This window comes from Panthera onca, chromosome B2 (assembly GCF_046562875.1).
Source record: "Panthera onca isolate mPanOnc1 chromosome B2, mPanOnc1 haplotype 2, whole genome shotgun sequence".
Classification (NCBI taxonomy): Eukaryota; Metazoa; Chordata; class Mammalia; order Carnivora; family Felidae; genus Panthera; species Panthera onca.
In genome coordinates, this window is record NC_138343.1 from 12079207 (window position 1) to 12095193 (window position 15987).

The window sequence follows — 15987 nt, forward strand, 5'->3', positions numbered from 1 at the left end:
AGAACAGTATGGCCGTTCCTCAAAAAATTAAAAATAGAATTAGTAATTCTCTTTTTACCTCACGGTTCAGCAGTTCAACTTCTGGATGTCTACCCAGGAGAGGTGAAAGCAGGGTCTTGAAGAGACATCTGTACTTTCGCATCTATAGCAGCATTATTCATAACAGCCAAATTGTGGGACTAACCCGAGTGTCCATCAACATCAATGGATAAACGATTCCAACACTTGCTACAACATGGATGAAACTTGACATTCTGCTAAGAGAAATAAGCCAGTCGCCGAAGAACAAACGCCGTATGATGCTACGCATGTGACGTACCTGGAATAGGTCAAATTTATAGAGACAGAAAGTAGATTGAGGGCTGCCAGGGGCTGGGAGGAGGCGGGAGAGGGAACTGGTTAATGAGTACAGAGTTTTAGTTTTGTAAGACGAAAAGAGTTCTGGAGATCGGTTGCACGACAATGTCAAAGTACTTAATACTATACTGACTGTACTCCTCAAAAAATGGTTACCCCGGTAGATACTCTGTTACGTATATTTTCCCGCAGTTTAAAAATATTTTTGGTATTAGGGGCGCCTGGGTGGCTCAGTTGGTTCAGCATCCGACTCTTGATTTCAGCTCAGGTCGTGATCTCACTGTTGGTGAGTCCCAGCCCTGCAACGGGCTCTGTGCTGACAGCTTGGAGCCTGCTTGGCATTCTCTCTCTCCCTCTCTCTCTGCCCCTCCCCTGCTTGTGCTCCCTCTCCTTCTCAAAATAAATAAATAAACTTAAAAAATACTTTTACATTTGTTTTATCATCCTATTCCTGTATAGGTTTTGACTTTGACATCTTTATTAGAAAGCCTTCTTACCCCAGAATGATAAAAGTATTTCTCTGTCTTTTCTACTTCTGTATTGGAGTGTGGGGTACTGAGGTGGAATTCTATCCCTCATTTCATAAGACATTATCAGTGGGTGAGTCATCCCAGGTTCCTCTCTTGTTTATTTATCCTTTTTTTGTTAAGCTTACTTATTTATTTTGAGAGAGAGAGAGAGAGAGCAGGGAAGGGGCAGAGAGAGAGGGAGAGAGAATCCCAATCAGGCTCCACACTGCCAGTGCAGAGCCCGATGCAGAGCTCGAACCTACGAACCGTGAGATCATGACCGGAGCTGAAATCTAGCATCACACGTGTAAGTGACTGAGCCCCCCCAGGTCCTACTCCAACCCCCCCATATATTCATTCTAGTGTGTTAAATATGGATCTTTTAGTTTGCATACACTTTTGCTAAATATGTGTTGTATAATGTTCACCCATTTTACTTGACATAAATGGTATTGTGTTATATTTCTCACTCTGTTCCTTGTGCCGGCCGGCATTATGTCTTTAAGGATCACCCTTGATGTTCGGTGTGCATTTGGTCCATTGCTTCTAACTGTTTTCTGCCCAGACCTCCTCGTGTGCACTGTATTTAATCCATCCACTCTCCCAGCAGTGGGCACTCCAACTGCCTCCAGTTGTCCCACACGAACAACACTAGATATCTGTGAAAGACAGATTTATTGCATCAGAAGGAAGGGCTTCTGTTCAACAAAGACTAACAGACATAAAGCTACTAGATGACAAGGGAGAAAATGGAACTCGTTGTGTCTAAATTAACAAGAAAGTCGTATCTAAAATACGTAAGGAACCTTCTCAAATCAAGAAGGAAAATACAGAAAGTCCAGTGGAAGTTTGGAAAAGAATTAAGCAGGCGCTTTATGAAAATGGAACCCCCCAAAACTAACAAGTATTTGAAGAGGTGTACAAACTCATTAGTAATCAGAGAAATGCATTTTAAGTCAACTTCATGCCTATTAGCATGGCGAAACCAGAAACCAGATAATCAAAGGTATTGGTGTAGATTTTGCAGACCCGGCCGGAACCCTTCGTGCATGGCCAGTGGGAGAATCAACTGTGCTCAGATTAAGCACACACACACTCCTGACCCCGAAATTCCACTCTTCTACTCTCACTTTTATGGTTTGGGTTTTTATTTATTTTTAGCACATAAATATTTAATCCATCTGGGATTTATTTTGTTGTAGAGTATAAGTATTGAGCAATATTTATTTTCCCCAAATGGTTGGCCAGTTGACTTAACGCTTTTGAATAATGCCCCCTTCCTTTGAGGCCACTGCTGTGCTATCACTTACTAACTTCTTATAGGTTCCTGGGTCTGTTTCGAGGAGTTAGGATTCTAAACAGTGTATCTCGAGGCTACCAAGCACTGACCCATTTGGAGAATGTTTAATCCCTCCTGTGCTTTATGCTTTGATTCAAGAGCCACGAACTAACTGCAGATCTGAAGAAAAAACAGTCACAGAAACCAAGGCCTGGTTTTTTTCTGGTGCTTACAAATTCCTGATGGATGGAGCTATGGTTTGGGAGGCTGTTATCCTTAAGTGAGCCTCTTCCCACATTCCTTCCCTCTTTCCTGGGCTGTGAATATTCTGGTAGCATCTTCTTACTTCTATTTCTTTGACTCAAGAAGTTGCATTTCTAGTTTTTCTTCTCCCTCCCCCCCTTCTCTCTCTCTCTCTCTTTCATTGAGTGTCCAGTTAATCCTGTTTCAAAAAGAAAATTTAGAGTCTTGAACAGAGTTGGAAAATCAGAACACCTCTCTGGAGATTAGCGGTTTAGCAATTTGCAGGTTTCACTCAGCCCACATTAAAAAATAATAATAAAATCCTTCAGGATCGAAGTGTTTCATAACAGCAAGCCTGGTGGTGCCGGCTGAAGTTTTCTCATTCTTACTTCCTGGGCAGGCTCAATCTCAGTCCCAGAAACAGGATGCCCGACCACAGAGGGTTAAAAGTCCCAGCTGCAGCTCAGACACCTGAAAGCTAGCTGTCTTCACATCAGGGAAATCAAGTTCTACTTCAAGGCTGTAGGAAAGTGTCTTCTGCCTGAAAAGTGTCAGTCACTTAAGTCTTAAAAGACGCAGCCAGCACTGAAAGCTGTCAGTCATTTCCTATGAAAGGAGGCAAGAAACTTTTAACATATGAATTGCCAATATTTTCCGCAGTAAATTAAATAGAACTTTTTTAATGTAAAAAAAAATAATTTCCCCGATTAGGCCAGGTCTTTGTCATGAGAATATTTGGAATAGCATTACCTATCAAAAAAAATTTTTTTTAAAGATTATATAGACCTGTTAAGGCATAAAGAAAAAAGATCTGGTCTGACTTCCCTTGACTAATGTTGTGTAACCAACTTTGAGATTGGCAATGTGCTTGAGTAGGAAACTATCCTGCTAGAGAAAGTTGACAACCAAATTGTGTTGTCCAATGGGACAGCTGTCAGACTCCTGGGGCTATTTAAATCTAATTAAAATTCAACAAAACATTAGTTTTGCTCACACTAGCCACATTTCAAGGGCTCAGCAGCCCCATGTGGCTGAGTGGCTATAACACACGCATAGAATCTTTCCCTTATCACAGAAAGTTCTGCTGGACACCACTGATACCCAAAGTATGGTGTTGGGTCCCCGCACAGGCATCACCCAGGAGCAAGGCAGGCGTCATGGGGTTGCGCGACCCGTGGAGTAGCCCAGGGCCCCACACTTGTAAGGGCTCCGCCCCTGGTTTAATGCTTTGTCGTTGCCATCTTGAAATTGCTAATAGGTTTTAAACAAGGGGTCTTGTATTTTCATTTGCAGTGAACCCTGCAAATTATGTAGCCAAGCCTATTTGGGAACTTGCAACCAGTACAGAACTAAAGCCCCACCCCACACCTGCTGAATCAAAATCCAAGTTTTAACAAAACCCCCAGGTGAATCTCATGGACATTAAACTTTGAGAAATATGATCTAGAATAGCGGTCCTCAAACATTTACAATCTATGGAAAGCTTGGGGTGCCCGGTGGGGGGCTCAGTCGGTTAAGCATCCGACTCTTGATTGTGGCTCAGGTCATGATCTCAAGGATCATGAGTTCGAGCCCCACATAGGGCTCTGCACTGACAGTGTGGAGTCCGCTTGGGATTCTCTCTCTCCCCCTCTCTGTCTGCCCCTCCCTGCTTTCTCTCTCTCAAAATAAATAAATCAGCACTTAAAAATAAATCAAATAAAATCTATGAGCGCTTTATTTAAATTGATTAAGATAAACTTTGCACAGAGCCAACTATATAAAATAGATTAAAATAATTATGCCCATCAGGCAATTTGTAGTATCATTATTCAGCTATAAATAATATCTGGTTATTTCTTGATCCTGAGGGTCTTAGGGAAGAGTTTGAACGCCCCTGGCTGGAGACACTTGATAATGTTGAGACTACCTTAATCCTACACCCAAGAAGTGACAAATCCGAGGTAAGCCAACTTTCTTGGAATAAGCAGACAAATTAGAACCATGGTAACTGTGATATTACACAATCTTTGCACGTGATATTAGCCGATGCACATTAGCGCGTGTGAGGGCACTCCCACTTTGTGCTGGGCACGTCAGTACATTACCTCATTTGAACCTCACAGTGCTGTAAAGCAGGTGCCGGCATTAACCACATCCAACACACGAGTAAGCGAGGCTTAGACTGCATTAGTAACTCACCCAAGCAGAAGCAGGGTTTAAACCCAGGTCCGGATCTGGGATTGGGTGGAACAGGTGGAGAACTTTCTTAAGGGGGTGGCAAACACATCAGTAATCGAGGGAAATCACATTCGAGAGACGCCTGGGTGGCTCAGGCAGTTCAGTGCCCAACTTGGTTTCAGCTCAGGTCATGAGCTCACGGCTCTCGGGTTCGAGGCCCCCCCGTCGGGCTCTACGTTGACATCTCGGAGTCTGCTTGGGATTCTCCCTCTCCTCTCTCCCTGCCCTTTCCCTGCTTGCTCTCTCTTTCTGCTTCTCTCAAAATAAATAAATAAACTTAAAAAAAAAAAAAAAGAAAACATGATGTTTGAATTCAATATTTTCTTAACATCTGCAAAATATCCAGGATACAGGAACTACCGTGATTTTAAATAAATACAGATTGCTGATGTTGGTGTGTTTTACAACGTTGTGTTATCGCGGAACAGGAACAGTGGCTTCCAACCAGCCCGCCATTCCAGCATCGTAGGGCCACTGAGCCCCATCAAGCCGCTGAAGGCTGACAATAGTGAAGACATTTTGCAATGCAGATTTTACACAGTCACGATTTCTGATTGTAGAGCTTTTATTAACTTTTTCTCCCACTTGGCCCAAACTAGGGGAGGACGTTTTGATGAGGGTAGAAAGGGGCCCACATTTTTCCTGTGGCCTCAGGCTCCAATGGGTTTGCCACTGCCTTGGTTTGCCAGATCCCAGAGCCTGGTGGTGATTTTAATGTGCAGCCAGGACCTGAGAACCACGGGTGTGTAGCAGGAAGTGGGCTTTCGTCCCCATGCCTGGGACCCATCCTTCGGGTCCCCTCCAATTTTCTGGCTGTTCAGAATGAGGCTTGGCATTGGGTTTGTTGCGAAACTCTCTGGTTCATTCTAACGTGGGGCCAAGGTTAACCAAGACTTTGGTACACCTCACTGCCTCCCTCGAAGGATGACAGGAGCTTAGCACAGAAATGAAACTCTCTCTGAGCTTTCTGCAAGGTGAGGTCAGCTGGAAAACACATCCTCTTCCACCACAGAATAAGAATCATAGAATTTTAGATTTGGGGGGCACCTTAGGAATCATACGTTGCTGAGCCAGAAGGACCTCTAATTAGATTGATGAGAAAACAGAGGCTCAGATACCATATGATCTCACTTATATGTGGAACCTAAAAACCACAACAATAAACCACTGAACTCACAGACCCAGAGGACAGATCGGTGGTTGCCAGAGGTGGGGGGTTAGGGGTGGGGGAAATGGGTGAAGGGGGTAAAAAGGTACAAACTTCCAACTATAAAATAAGTAAGTCCTGGGGATGCCGTGGACGGCACGGCGACCACAGTTAATAATACTGCATTGTACATTTGAGAGTGACTGAGAGTAAATCTTTCAAGTTCTCATGACCTTGATCTCACAGTTCGTGAGTTCGAGCCTCACACCGGACCCTGGGCTGACGGCTCGGCTCCTGGATCCTGCTTCGAATTCTGTGTCTCCCTCTCTCTCTGCCCTCCCCTGGTTCCGCTCTGTCTCTCTCTCTCTCTCTCTCTCTCTCTCTCCAATAAATAAATAAATAAATAAATAAATAAATAAATATTAAAAAATAATAAGGGGCCCCTGGGCGGCTTAGTCGGTTAAGCGTCCCACTTCGGCTCAGATCACGATCTCGTGGTTCGTGAGCTTGAGCCCCATGTCGGTCTCTGGGCTGACAGCTCAGAGCCTGGAGCCTGCTTCACATTCTGTGTCTCCCTCTCTCTCTGCCCCTCCCCTGCTCATGCCCTGTCTCTCAAAAATGAATACACGTTAGAAAAAAAATTGTTTAGGTTCTCATGACCAGAAGAAAAAATTTGTAGCTGTGCAGTGATGGATGTTCACAGAACTTTCCGTGGTGATCATTTCGCAATATATGCAAATAGCAAATCATGCTGTACACGCGAAACTAGTGTAATGTTATACGTCAATTATACCTCAAGTAAAAAACAAACACCGGCTCAGAAAGGTGACTCCAATTTGCTAATGAGTCGCAGAAATACAGCAGCACAGGGCTCCTTTCAAGGCCCCCATCAGAAAAAAACAACCCCCCCCCCCCAAACCACTTCCCTTTCTCACCAAAAATACAATAAAATAAAATAATCACAAAAAAATATAAAAAATGAAAAATAAGGCAGTCCCCTATGTCCTTAGCTTCCCCCCCTCCCGCCCCAAATCATGAGAATTAGAGCAAAATGTGTGTTTAAAATTTTTTTTTTTCAACGTTTTTTATTTATTTTTGGGACAGAGAGAGACAGAGCATGAATGGGGGAGGGGCAGAGAGAGAGGGAGACACAGAATCGGAAACAGGCTCCAGGCTCCGAGCCATCAGCCCAGAGCCTGACGCGGGGCTCGAACTCACAGACCGCGAGATCGTGACCTGGCTGAAGTCGGACGCTTAACCGACTGCGCCACCCAGGCGCCCCCCAAAATGTGTGTTTAATTCCATGTCTTAAAAACATTTTCAGAACACTTGATTAATGGAACCCTAATTCATCAAGCGACGACCTGCAGGGCCAAATGTTTTGTTCGATCCGTTACAGTGTTTTAAAAAGTTGACCCAACATTTCAGCATCGAGAGATGTCACCCGAAATTGTAGATAATGTACTTGCCTCGCAGGCTCGGAATATTTGGCAAGCGGGTATACATTCCTGACAGCGACAACTGGCCGGGGGCCAAGTCACTGCTGCTCGGGGTGAGAAGGTCCAAGCCCTCCCCTTTTCTTTGCCACAGGCTCCACGACTTCCAACTGCATTCATGGCTCTAGGCTGGCTAAATACCACTGCAAAATTTAAAACTTAAGTTGACATCTCTGAAATGCCAGAATCCTCCACCCCGCCTGCTTTGTGCATTCCCATCAAGGCTCTGACCAGGGGAGCATTCGCCTTTGCAGTCCCCGGGGGTGTCGTCACAGGACCTGAAGAGGGTCCTTTCCAAAGAGCCCGGAGGGCCGGGTCTTCTCTTCTTGGGCTTCTCGCCACATGGCTTAGTATTCAGTCCTCCCAACACACACAGTCAGATTTTCTCACTGGAGAACTCTGGCTGTATGTCGTCCAGGCTTTTTCTTCCTGCTTGTTTGGTTCGTGCTCTTCTCCCATCCCGGAACGCCCTCCCTCTTTTCATCTGAAGTCCAGTTGCCTTTCCAGGTTCAGCTTCCTGGACTGTTCCCTCTGAGCCATGTGATCTTCTCCCTTCTTGGAAACTCCCACGGCATCAAGTCAATAGAGAAACAACGTGCTGTTTTGATTTCCCCAGGTCGGAGGATGATAAGCTCCTTAAGTCGGCCTGCTTGTGACTCCTTTGAATCCCCCCTAACGTCCAGGACGGTGCTGGGCAAACAGGATCTTTTCTGTAGACCCTGTGTTTTGACTGTGTTTGGACTGAGCCTCCCCGAGCCCGGCAGAGCAGGCGCTGCAACTCCCACTTTGAGCCACTAGAGGTCGCTCGTCCACACACATCTTGCCCTGCCCAGGTTCCGTGCCGCACACACATTACTAGAGCCTCTGGAAGTAGGGCAGGCTCATTTATTTCCTCTCCAACACAGCCTCGGGCCATCAGAGCCTCTGATGTCAGGGTCCCTGCCGTGCAAGCTGCAGAATGAAAACACTGCAAATAAGAAAGGTCACCGCATCCTGTCTACACATTTACTTCTCACCTGAAATCTCCCCTTCACTAGCAATGTCCCAGCTCGGGGTCTGAATATTTTCCCCGACTCCGTATTCCGGCAGGAGGGAGAAGCCCGCTGTGACTACGGCACATATGTGTGTGTGTGTTTACAGATTATTGCATCAGATCTGTAACCCAGCGATGTGTCAAGGAAGGTTTCCATCCACCCTCTTCTCCTCCAATCCCCGGGAAGTTTCTGACCAGGCACTGATGCTCCCACTCTGCTCTGCTTTAGCTACTGCTGGTCTCTATAATCACAGGATTAATCTTTTAAAACACGGCCCGTATCAAACGGCCAAGCCTTAATGTAGAGAAGGCAGTCAGATTTTATTAGACAGATGTAATGAGCCCAGAGCAGCAACATGAAGGGAGCACAGTAGGTCTGAAAATAGGACAGATAGCACAGAGGGCGGGAAGGGCAGAAGTGTAGGTACCTAACCTAACCTGGATCACTCATACCCAAGTGCCCAGCATGGTGTCATGTTGGCATTGCGGGCCATGATGCTGGCGTTAGCTGAGTCAGAGCGACTGTAAAGTCTTGGCAAGTGAATCTGTTCATCACAGATATTAAAATGGAAGTCCAGACACTGGGAAGAAAGCTAGCATACATAGAGCTCAGCTTGGAACAGTGAAGAGCTGGTTCCAAAAGCCCTGAGCACAAGCTTTGTAGGCGGGGCTAGCATGTTCCAAGCGTCTCACTGGCAGATTCTAAGTAGTATTCAGACCCACCGGCAAACTTTAAAGGAAAGACCAATTTGCAGTGTCTGTTTCATCCATCACCAATGCCAGCATCAAAAGGATGCACTTATTAGTAGAGGCAGTGTAGCATCCCTGAAGCCAGACCACCGGAGGGGGAATCACAGTTCTGACATTTACTCACCATGATTTAAGCTCTATGCCTCAGTTTACTCATCTGTAAAATGGGATTGATAATAGTACCTACCTCACTGGATTGCTAGGAAGATTAAATGAATTAATATATATAAAGTGCCTACAATAATGCCTGGCACATCATAAGCACATATGTAAACATGAGCTATTTATTTTTTTATTATCTATGTTGCACAAAATGCACAATGAACCTTCTCTTTTCAGGCTTGGCTGGATGCCAAAAATCCTTTCCAGAAGTAGTGCCAGTTCCTACCTACGCGCTGGCAATGTCACTTCCCGCTCAACAAATCTCTCCTTCCCTACACGGTCAAGTTTAGAATTTTATTAAAGGTATTTGAGGTATTTGTTTTCTGTTCCCTCCCTTCCCTTTACACAATAGGTCTAAAACACATGGAGAAAAAAAAACAAACAAACAAGAATTGGTTCTTTGAAAAGACCAACAAAAAGAAAAAATTAGCTAGATTGACTAAGAAAAACAAGAGAGAAGACTAAAGTAACTAAAACCAGAACTGGAAGAGGATCATGACCACTGATGGTACAGAAATTTAAAAAAGGGGTGATTAAGAGCATTGTGATCAATTGTATGCCATGAGATTGAATACCCCAGATACAATGGACACATTCGTAGAAACACACCATCTACCAAGATTCAATCATGAAGAAATAGGAAATCTGAACAGACCTATAACTGGTAAGGAGATTTAATCAATAATCAAAGACCTCACGATAAAGCAAAGCCCAGAAGGCTTCACTGGCAACTTCTACTAAACATTTAAAGAATTACACGAATCCTCCTCAAACTCATCCAAAAATTGAAGAGGAGGGAACACTCCCAAACTCAATTTAGGAGGCCAGTATTACCCTAATACTAAAGTCAGACAAAGACACTACAAGAAAAGCACAGACCAATATCCCTGATGAATATTGATGAAAAAAAAAATGCTTTAAACAATACTGTGAAACAAAATTCAATGTCAGACTTAATATTGTTAAAATGTCAGTACTATCCAAAATGGTCTGTAGGTTCAATATAATCCCTACCAAGATCCTACTGAAATTTTTTTAAAGAAATAGAAAAGTACACTCTAATATTCATATGAGATCTCAAGGGACCCTCAACAGACAGAACAATCCTGAAAACCAACAAAGTTGGAGATCTTACGCGTTCTGATTCTATTACTTACTACAAAGCCATGGTGATCAAAATAGTGTTGTGCTGGCATAAAGGTATGTAGTCCAAAGACATAAAACAGAAAGCCCAGAATAAACCCTCTTATAAATGGTCAACTTTTTGACAAAATGTCAAGACCATTCAATGGGGAAAGGACAGTCTTTTCAACAAATGGTGCTGGGGAAACTGGATATCCACATGCTAAAGTATGAAGTTGGAACATTGTCTTATACCATAAGCCAAATTAATTCAAAGTACACTAAAGATCTAAGTATAAGACCTAAAAGTACAAAGCTCTTAGGAGAAAACACAGGGGAAAAGTTTCATGACTTTGGATTCAGCAAAGATTTCCTGGATATGAAACAAAAAGATCACACAACAAAGAAAAAAAACAGATGAGGCGCCTAGGTGGCTCAGTCGGTTAAGCATCCCAGTCTTGATTCAGCTCAGGTCATGATCGCAGGGTTGTGAGATGGAGACCTGCATCGGGCTCCGTGCTGGGCATGGAGCGTGCTTAAGATTCTCTCTCTCCCTCACCCCTCCCCTCCTCATAAATAAATAAATAAATAAGAAAAAATAGATAATTTGGACTACATCAAAAATTAAAAACTCTGTGCATCCAAGGATATAATCCATAGGATCGAAAAACAATCCATGGAATGGGAGAAAATATTTGCAAATTGCATATTTGACAAGGGTCTAGTATCCACAATATATAAAGAACTCCTACAACTCAAGAAGAGCAGCAACAAACCGGACTTAGAAATAGGCAAAGGACCTGAACAGACTTTTCTCCTAAGAAGATATACAAGTGACCAACAAGCACATGAAGATGCTTAACATTACCAATCATTAGGGACATGTAAATCAAAACCACAATGAGATATCACCTCAAACTCATTAGGATGACTACTGTTAAAAAAAAAAAAGTAGAAAATAACAAATGTGGTTGTGGATGTGGAGAAATCGGGACCCTGGTACACTGTTGCTGGGAATGTAAAATGATGCAGTGCTGTGGAAAACAGTATGGTAGTTCCCCCAAATTAAAACTAGAATTACCATGTGATCCAGTAATGACCTTTCTGGATATATTTACCCAAAAGAATTGAAAGCAGGGTCTCAAAGAGATAACTGCACACCCATGTTCATAGCAGCATTATTCACAACAACAAAAGGTGGAAGCAACCCAAATATCCATAGATGCATAGACAGATAAACAAAATGTGGTAGATATCAATGAAATATTATTCAGCCTTTAAAAAGGAGGAAATTCTGTCACATGCCACTACATGGGTGAAGCTTGAGAACATTGTGCTAAGTCAAATAAACAAGTCACATCAAGACACATACAGTATGATTCTACTTATATGAGGTTCCTAGAGTAGCCAAATTCATAAAGAAAGTAGAACGATGGTTAGCAGGGCCTGGGGGAGGGAGGAACAGGGTAGAGATGGGTAGAGATTTTCCAGTTTTCAAAATGAAAGAGCTCTATAGACAGATGGTAGTGATGAGTACATAACAATGTGAATGTACTTAATGCCGGTAAAATGAATCCTTGAACATGGTTAAGATGATAAATTTTATATGTGTTTTCCACAATAAAACAAGATGGATAAGAGCCATTCATTCATTCAACAACCATTTCCTGAGGACCTACAATGGGCCAAGTGCTGCCTGAGGTGCCAGGATGCAGGGGTGAGACAGACAGATGGTCTTGCAGTAATGGGGGTTACATCTAGGGCACACTCACAAGAAATCAACCAGAAAATAGAGAAGTAGACCAGGTCGTTTAGATAGTGATGAGAGATCAAGGAAGTTAGCAGGGTGATGTGATCGCGGATGATCTAGAAGGTTGAGTTTACTGAGGATAAGATGATCAGGCAAAACACGTCTGAGGGGTGACATGTGAGCTACGGTCTTGAATATGAAAAGAAGAAGACATGCGAAGAGCTTGAGTATGGATGAGATAAGCAGTTGCCAAGGCCCTGAGGCAGTAAAGAACTTGGGAGTTTAGGGAACAGAAAAAAAGATCTGGGCTGGGGCATAAGGATAAGGGGAGAACAGGGTAGGAATGAGTTTGGGGGGTCCTGGGAGTGGCTACATCTCGGAAGGCTTTACTCCCTGGATTACAGGCTCTAGACTTTATTCTGATGAGAAGGTACAGACCAGAACTCAACATCCGATCGTGTTGAAATGTGAGAGAGAGAGTAAAAGCAGTGAGTCCAGTGAGGGATTGGGAAGTGGTGGAAGATGGTGACATGAGTGGATGGTGGTGGCATTTACTAAGGAGCAGAAGACAGACAGAGCGTCAGACCAGGCTAGGAGAAGGGGAGTTTGGTTTAACACACGTGACATTTAATGTGAATACGAGATATCCAAATATAGACACCAAATAGGCATTTGTATGTACAAGTTTGGGAACCACCAGTGAATAGATATCTAGAGCCAAAAGCCTGACTGGTATTACTCTATGGAGATACTGTGTTCTGGTATTTTACCGGACCATTTGCCTGGAATGGAGAGCACGATTAGGCCCATTATGAAGATAATCTCACACCGGTTTCGCACCAGAAGAAGCTTCTTTCCTGGATCAGATGTGCAGGGCTAGGTTCTGTAACACACTGAAGAACATAAAAAACTGGAAGGTTCAGGGATGGTCTCTTTTTTTCATCTTTTCTTTTCCCCAAGTCTTTATTCATCGAGCAAGTTTTTAGTGAATGCCAAACACAAATTCATCAAATTGCTTTTGTAATTCCCACTTGGAGCCTGGCGCTGGGTAGAAATTATGGGAGGCAGATGAGAGAGAAAAAGTGACTTCTCCCTGTAGGAAACTCAACCAGTCAGAAAGGAAGGAAATTCATGAAAGAGTCCAATCATCACAGGTAAGGCATTACACGGGTTCAGCTCAGGGAAGAGAAATCACTTCTTTCATTCAGAAGAACATAGATGGAGCGAACCAGGTGCATAAAAATGGTGGAAGGGTTCAAAAGTTGACTCTCAACTGACCCTCGGGACGGGCTCCAGTTACAAGACAAGCTGATGACCAAGGAACTAGTCACTCTGAAGGGAGCACCAGGTCTATTGAGTTCAAGAGCACACTTGAATAACTACCATTCGGGAATCAGGAAACAGAAATCAGGAAGCTGCTGGAAGTGTGCTATTATTGAAACTGCCTCTTGACATTCGTAAAGCTAGAGAATGAGACCTGGAGCTCTCACCTCACCCCACTCTCCCCGCACACATACACCAGTCTTCTGACCACCACGGAGAATGGACAAGGAATATTGCTGCAGAAATATTTTTCTTCTCCACAACCCCCTTTTTTGGGTCATTTGAAAACAGCCAGAAGCAAGGGAAGACAGTCTCTACCTGACTGTAACCTTTCAGGTCTAGCATATGTTCACCTACTTGTCAGAACCAATTTCCTGTCCTGCGCCCTAGCGACAGCAGAGTCTGAGAAATGTAACTTTCAGCTTTCTTGCTGCTGAGGTTCAGAGAGGTACCCTAGGATTGGTTCTCAACCGGGAGAGGTTTTGCTGCCCCTCCCTGGCCCCAGAGACATCTGGCAATATCTAGAGACATTGTTGGTTGTCACAACTGGGGGCGGATGACCGCTACAGGCATCTAGTGGGTAGAGGCCAGCGCTGTCGCTAAACATCCTATAAAGCACGAGACAGCTCCCGCAACAAGTAATTTCCTGGCCCCAAATGTCAACAGTGCTGAGGCTGAGAAAGCCTGCTACAGAAAGAAGTTAAACAGAGGCTGACAAAACCAGACCGTTGTGTCCAACGGGAGTGAAGGGCCCAGATTAGTTATGCAAATAATCAGCCTCAACGTGCTTTGGTTTTGTTTTTCAAAGAAAGTCCATTAGGCAGGACTTGAGTGGTTCGAGAAGCTCTCTCGAATGACGTGGGACTGGAATCGCCTTCTGAAGTTCAGGAGCGACAGTATAGCCTGAGACGGAGTAAGGAAGGGAAATAGCAGAAGGCTTGCAGTTAGGAATAAGAAGCCATGTTTATAAGGTAAAGGCGAGATCAGTCCGACTACAGTGGGAAATTGAAGTTATGACGTTTTGAAATGGGTGTTTAAGCAGGTGGTGCTAGGCTGTCAAGAGCTTTGAACATCTGCCTCAAAGGTTTGGACTGCAACATGGCGGAGCTGAGAGGCTTAGGAACTAGGCAAAAGGGTAGGCTTGAGCCTGACTCCTCTACACCCTATAGTGAGACCTTGGAATCGTTTCCTAACTTTTCCAGGGTGTAGTTGCCTCAAGTAAGGCGCACCATTACAAACTTCTCTGGTTTATGTAAGATCAGGATGGTACCTGGCCTTATTCCTCTTTGCCTTCTTGACGATGGGGACGGTGTGGAGACTTGTGTGTTCCCCAATTCAGGAAGCAACCAGACATTTGTGCAACCTGCTCGCTGTTCTTCCAATGCAGCCAGAGCGCTGGGCTGTCAAATCTCTTTGCGGAGCCTGGCAAAAGAGTAAATGATCACCTTGCAATTTTTTGTTACATATCATGAACGACTTTTATTCATTTGCTAGACATACTTCAGATCATCTGTATATGTAGAAGCATACAAGCATTACACGGCAAGTATTATGCATCTGCAAGTATTATGCTGTATTCTAGACTTTCTATGTGCAAAGTGATATAGGGACAAGATCATTACAGGTGGCCCTTGAACATGAATTTGAACCACCCACATCCACTTACACGTAGATTTATTTCCATAAATCTAGGAAGTACTGTACATGTGTTTTCTCTTCCTTAGGACTTTCTTAATAACATTTTCTTTTCTCTGGCTTACTTTATTGTAAGAATGCAACTTATATACATACAATATACAAAGTGTGTGTTACTCAACCCTTTGTGTTATTGGTAAGGCTTCTGGTCAACAGTAGGCTCTTAATAGTTAAGTGTAAGCAGGTTTTTGACTGCATAGGGTGGGGGAGAGCAGCACCCCTAACTCCCATGTTGATCAAGGGGCCAACTGTATATCATTCCAATTAAAAGCTCCCAACACCTATATCAACTTACTAATTTATTTTGTTCATCGAGACATTGTTTGACTCTGGTCTGACAACAAGCTAACTTGTTCAGTTGTAAAATCGACACAGCGTAAAACTCACCATCTAAACCATCTTGAAGTGTAAAATTCAGTGGCATTTAGTGCATTCACAATGCTCTGCTGCTTTCACCATGATCGAGTTCTACATTTTACCCCCAAACCCCGTACCAGCCCCTCTCCATTGCCCTCTACCCTCCAGCCTCTGCCAACCACCAGCCTGCTTTCTGTCTCGGAATTTGCCGATTCCGTAGATCTCGTGTAAATGGGATTACCTAATATGTGGCCTTTTTGGTCTGGCTTTTTCATTTAGCTTCATGTCGTCAAGGGTCATGCATGCCATAGCCTGTGTCAGTTCTTCATTCCATTTTATGGCCAGATGAATTTTATTGTATGGATATACCACCTTTCGCCTATTAATTCATCCGTTGAAGGAAATTTCGATTGTTTCTACTGTTTGGCTATTGTGAATAGTACTGCGATGAATATTCACGCCCACGTTTGTATTTGAAGAACTGGGTTTTTTAAAGTTTATTTATTTATTTTGAGAGAGAGAAAGAGAGAGCGCATGTGGGGGA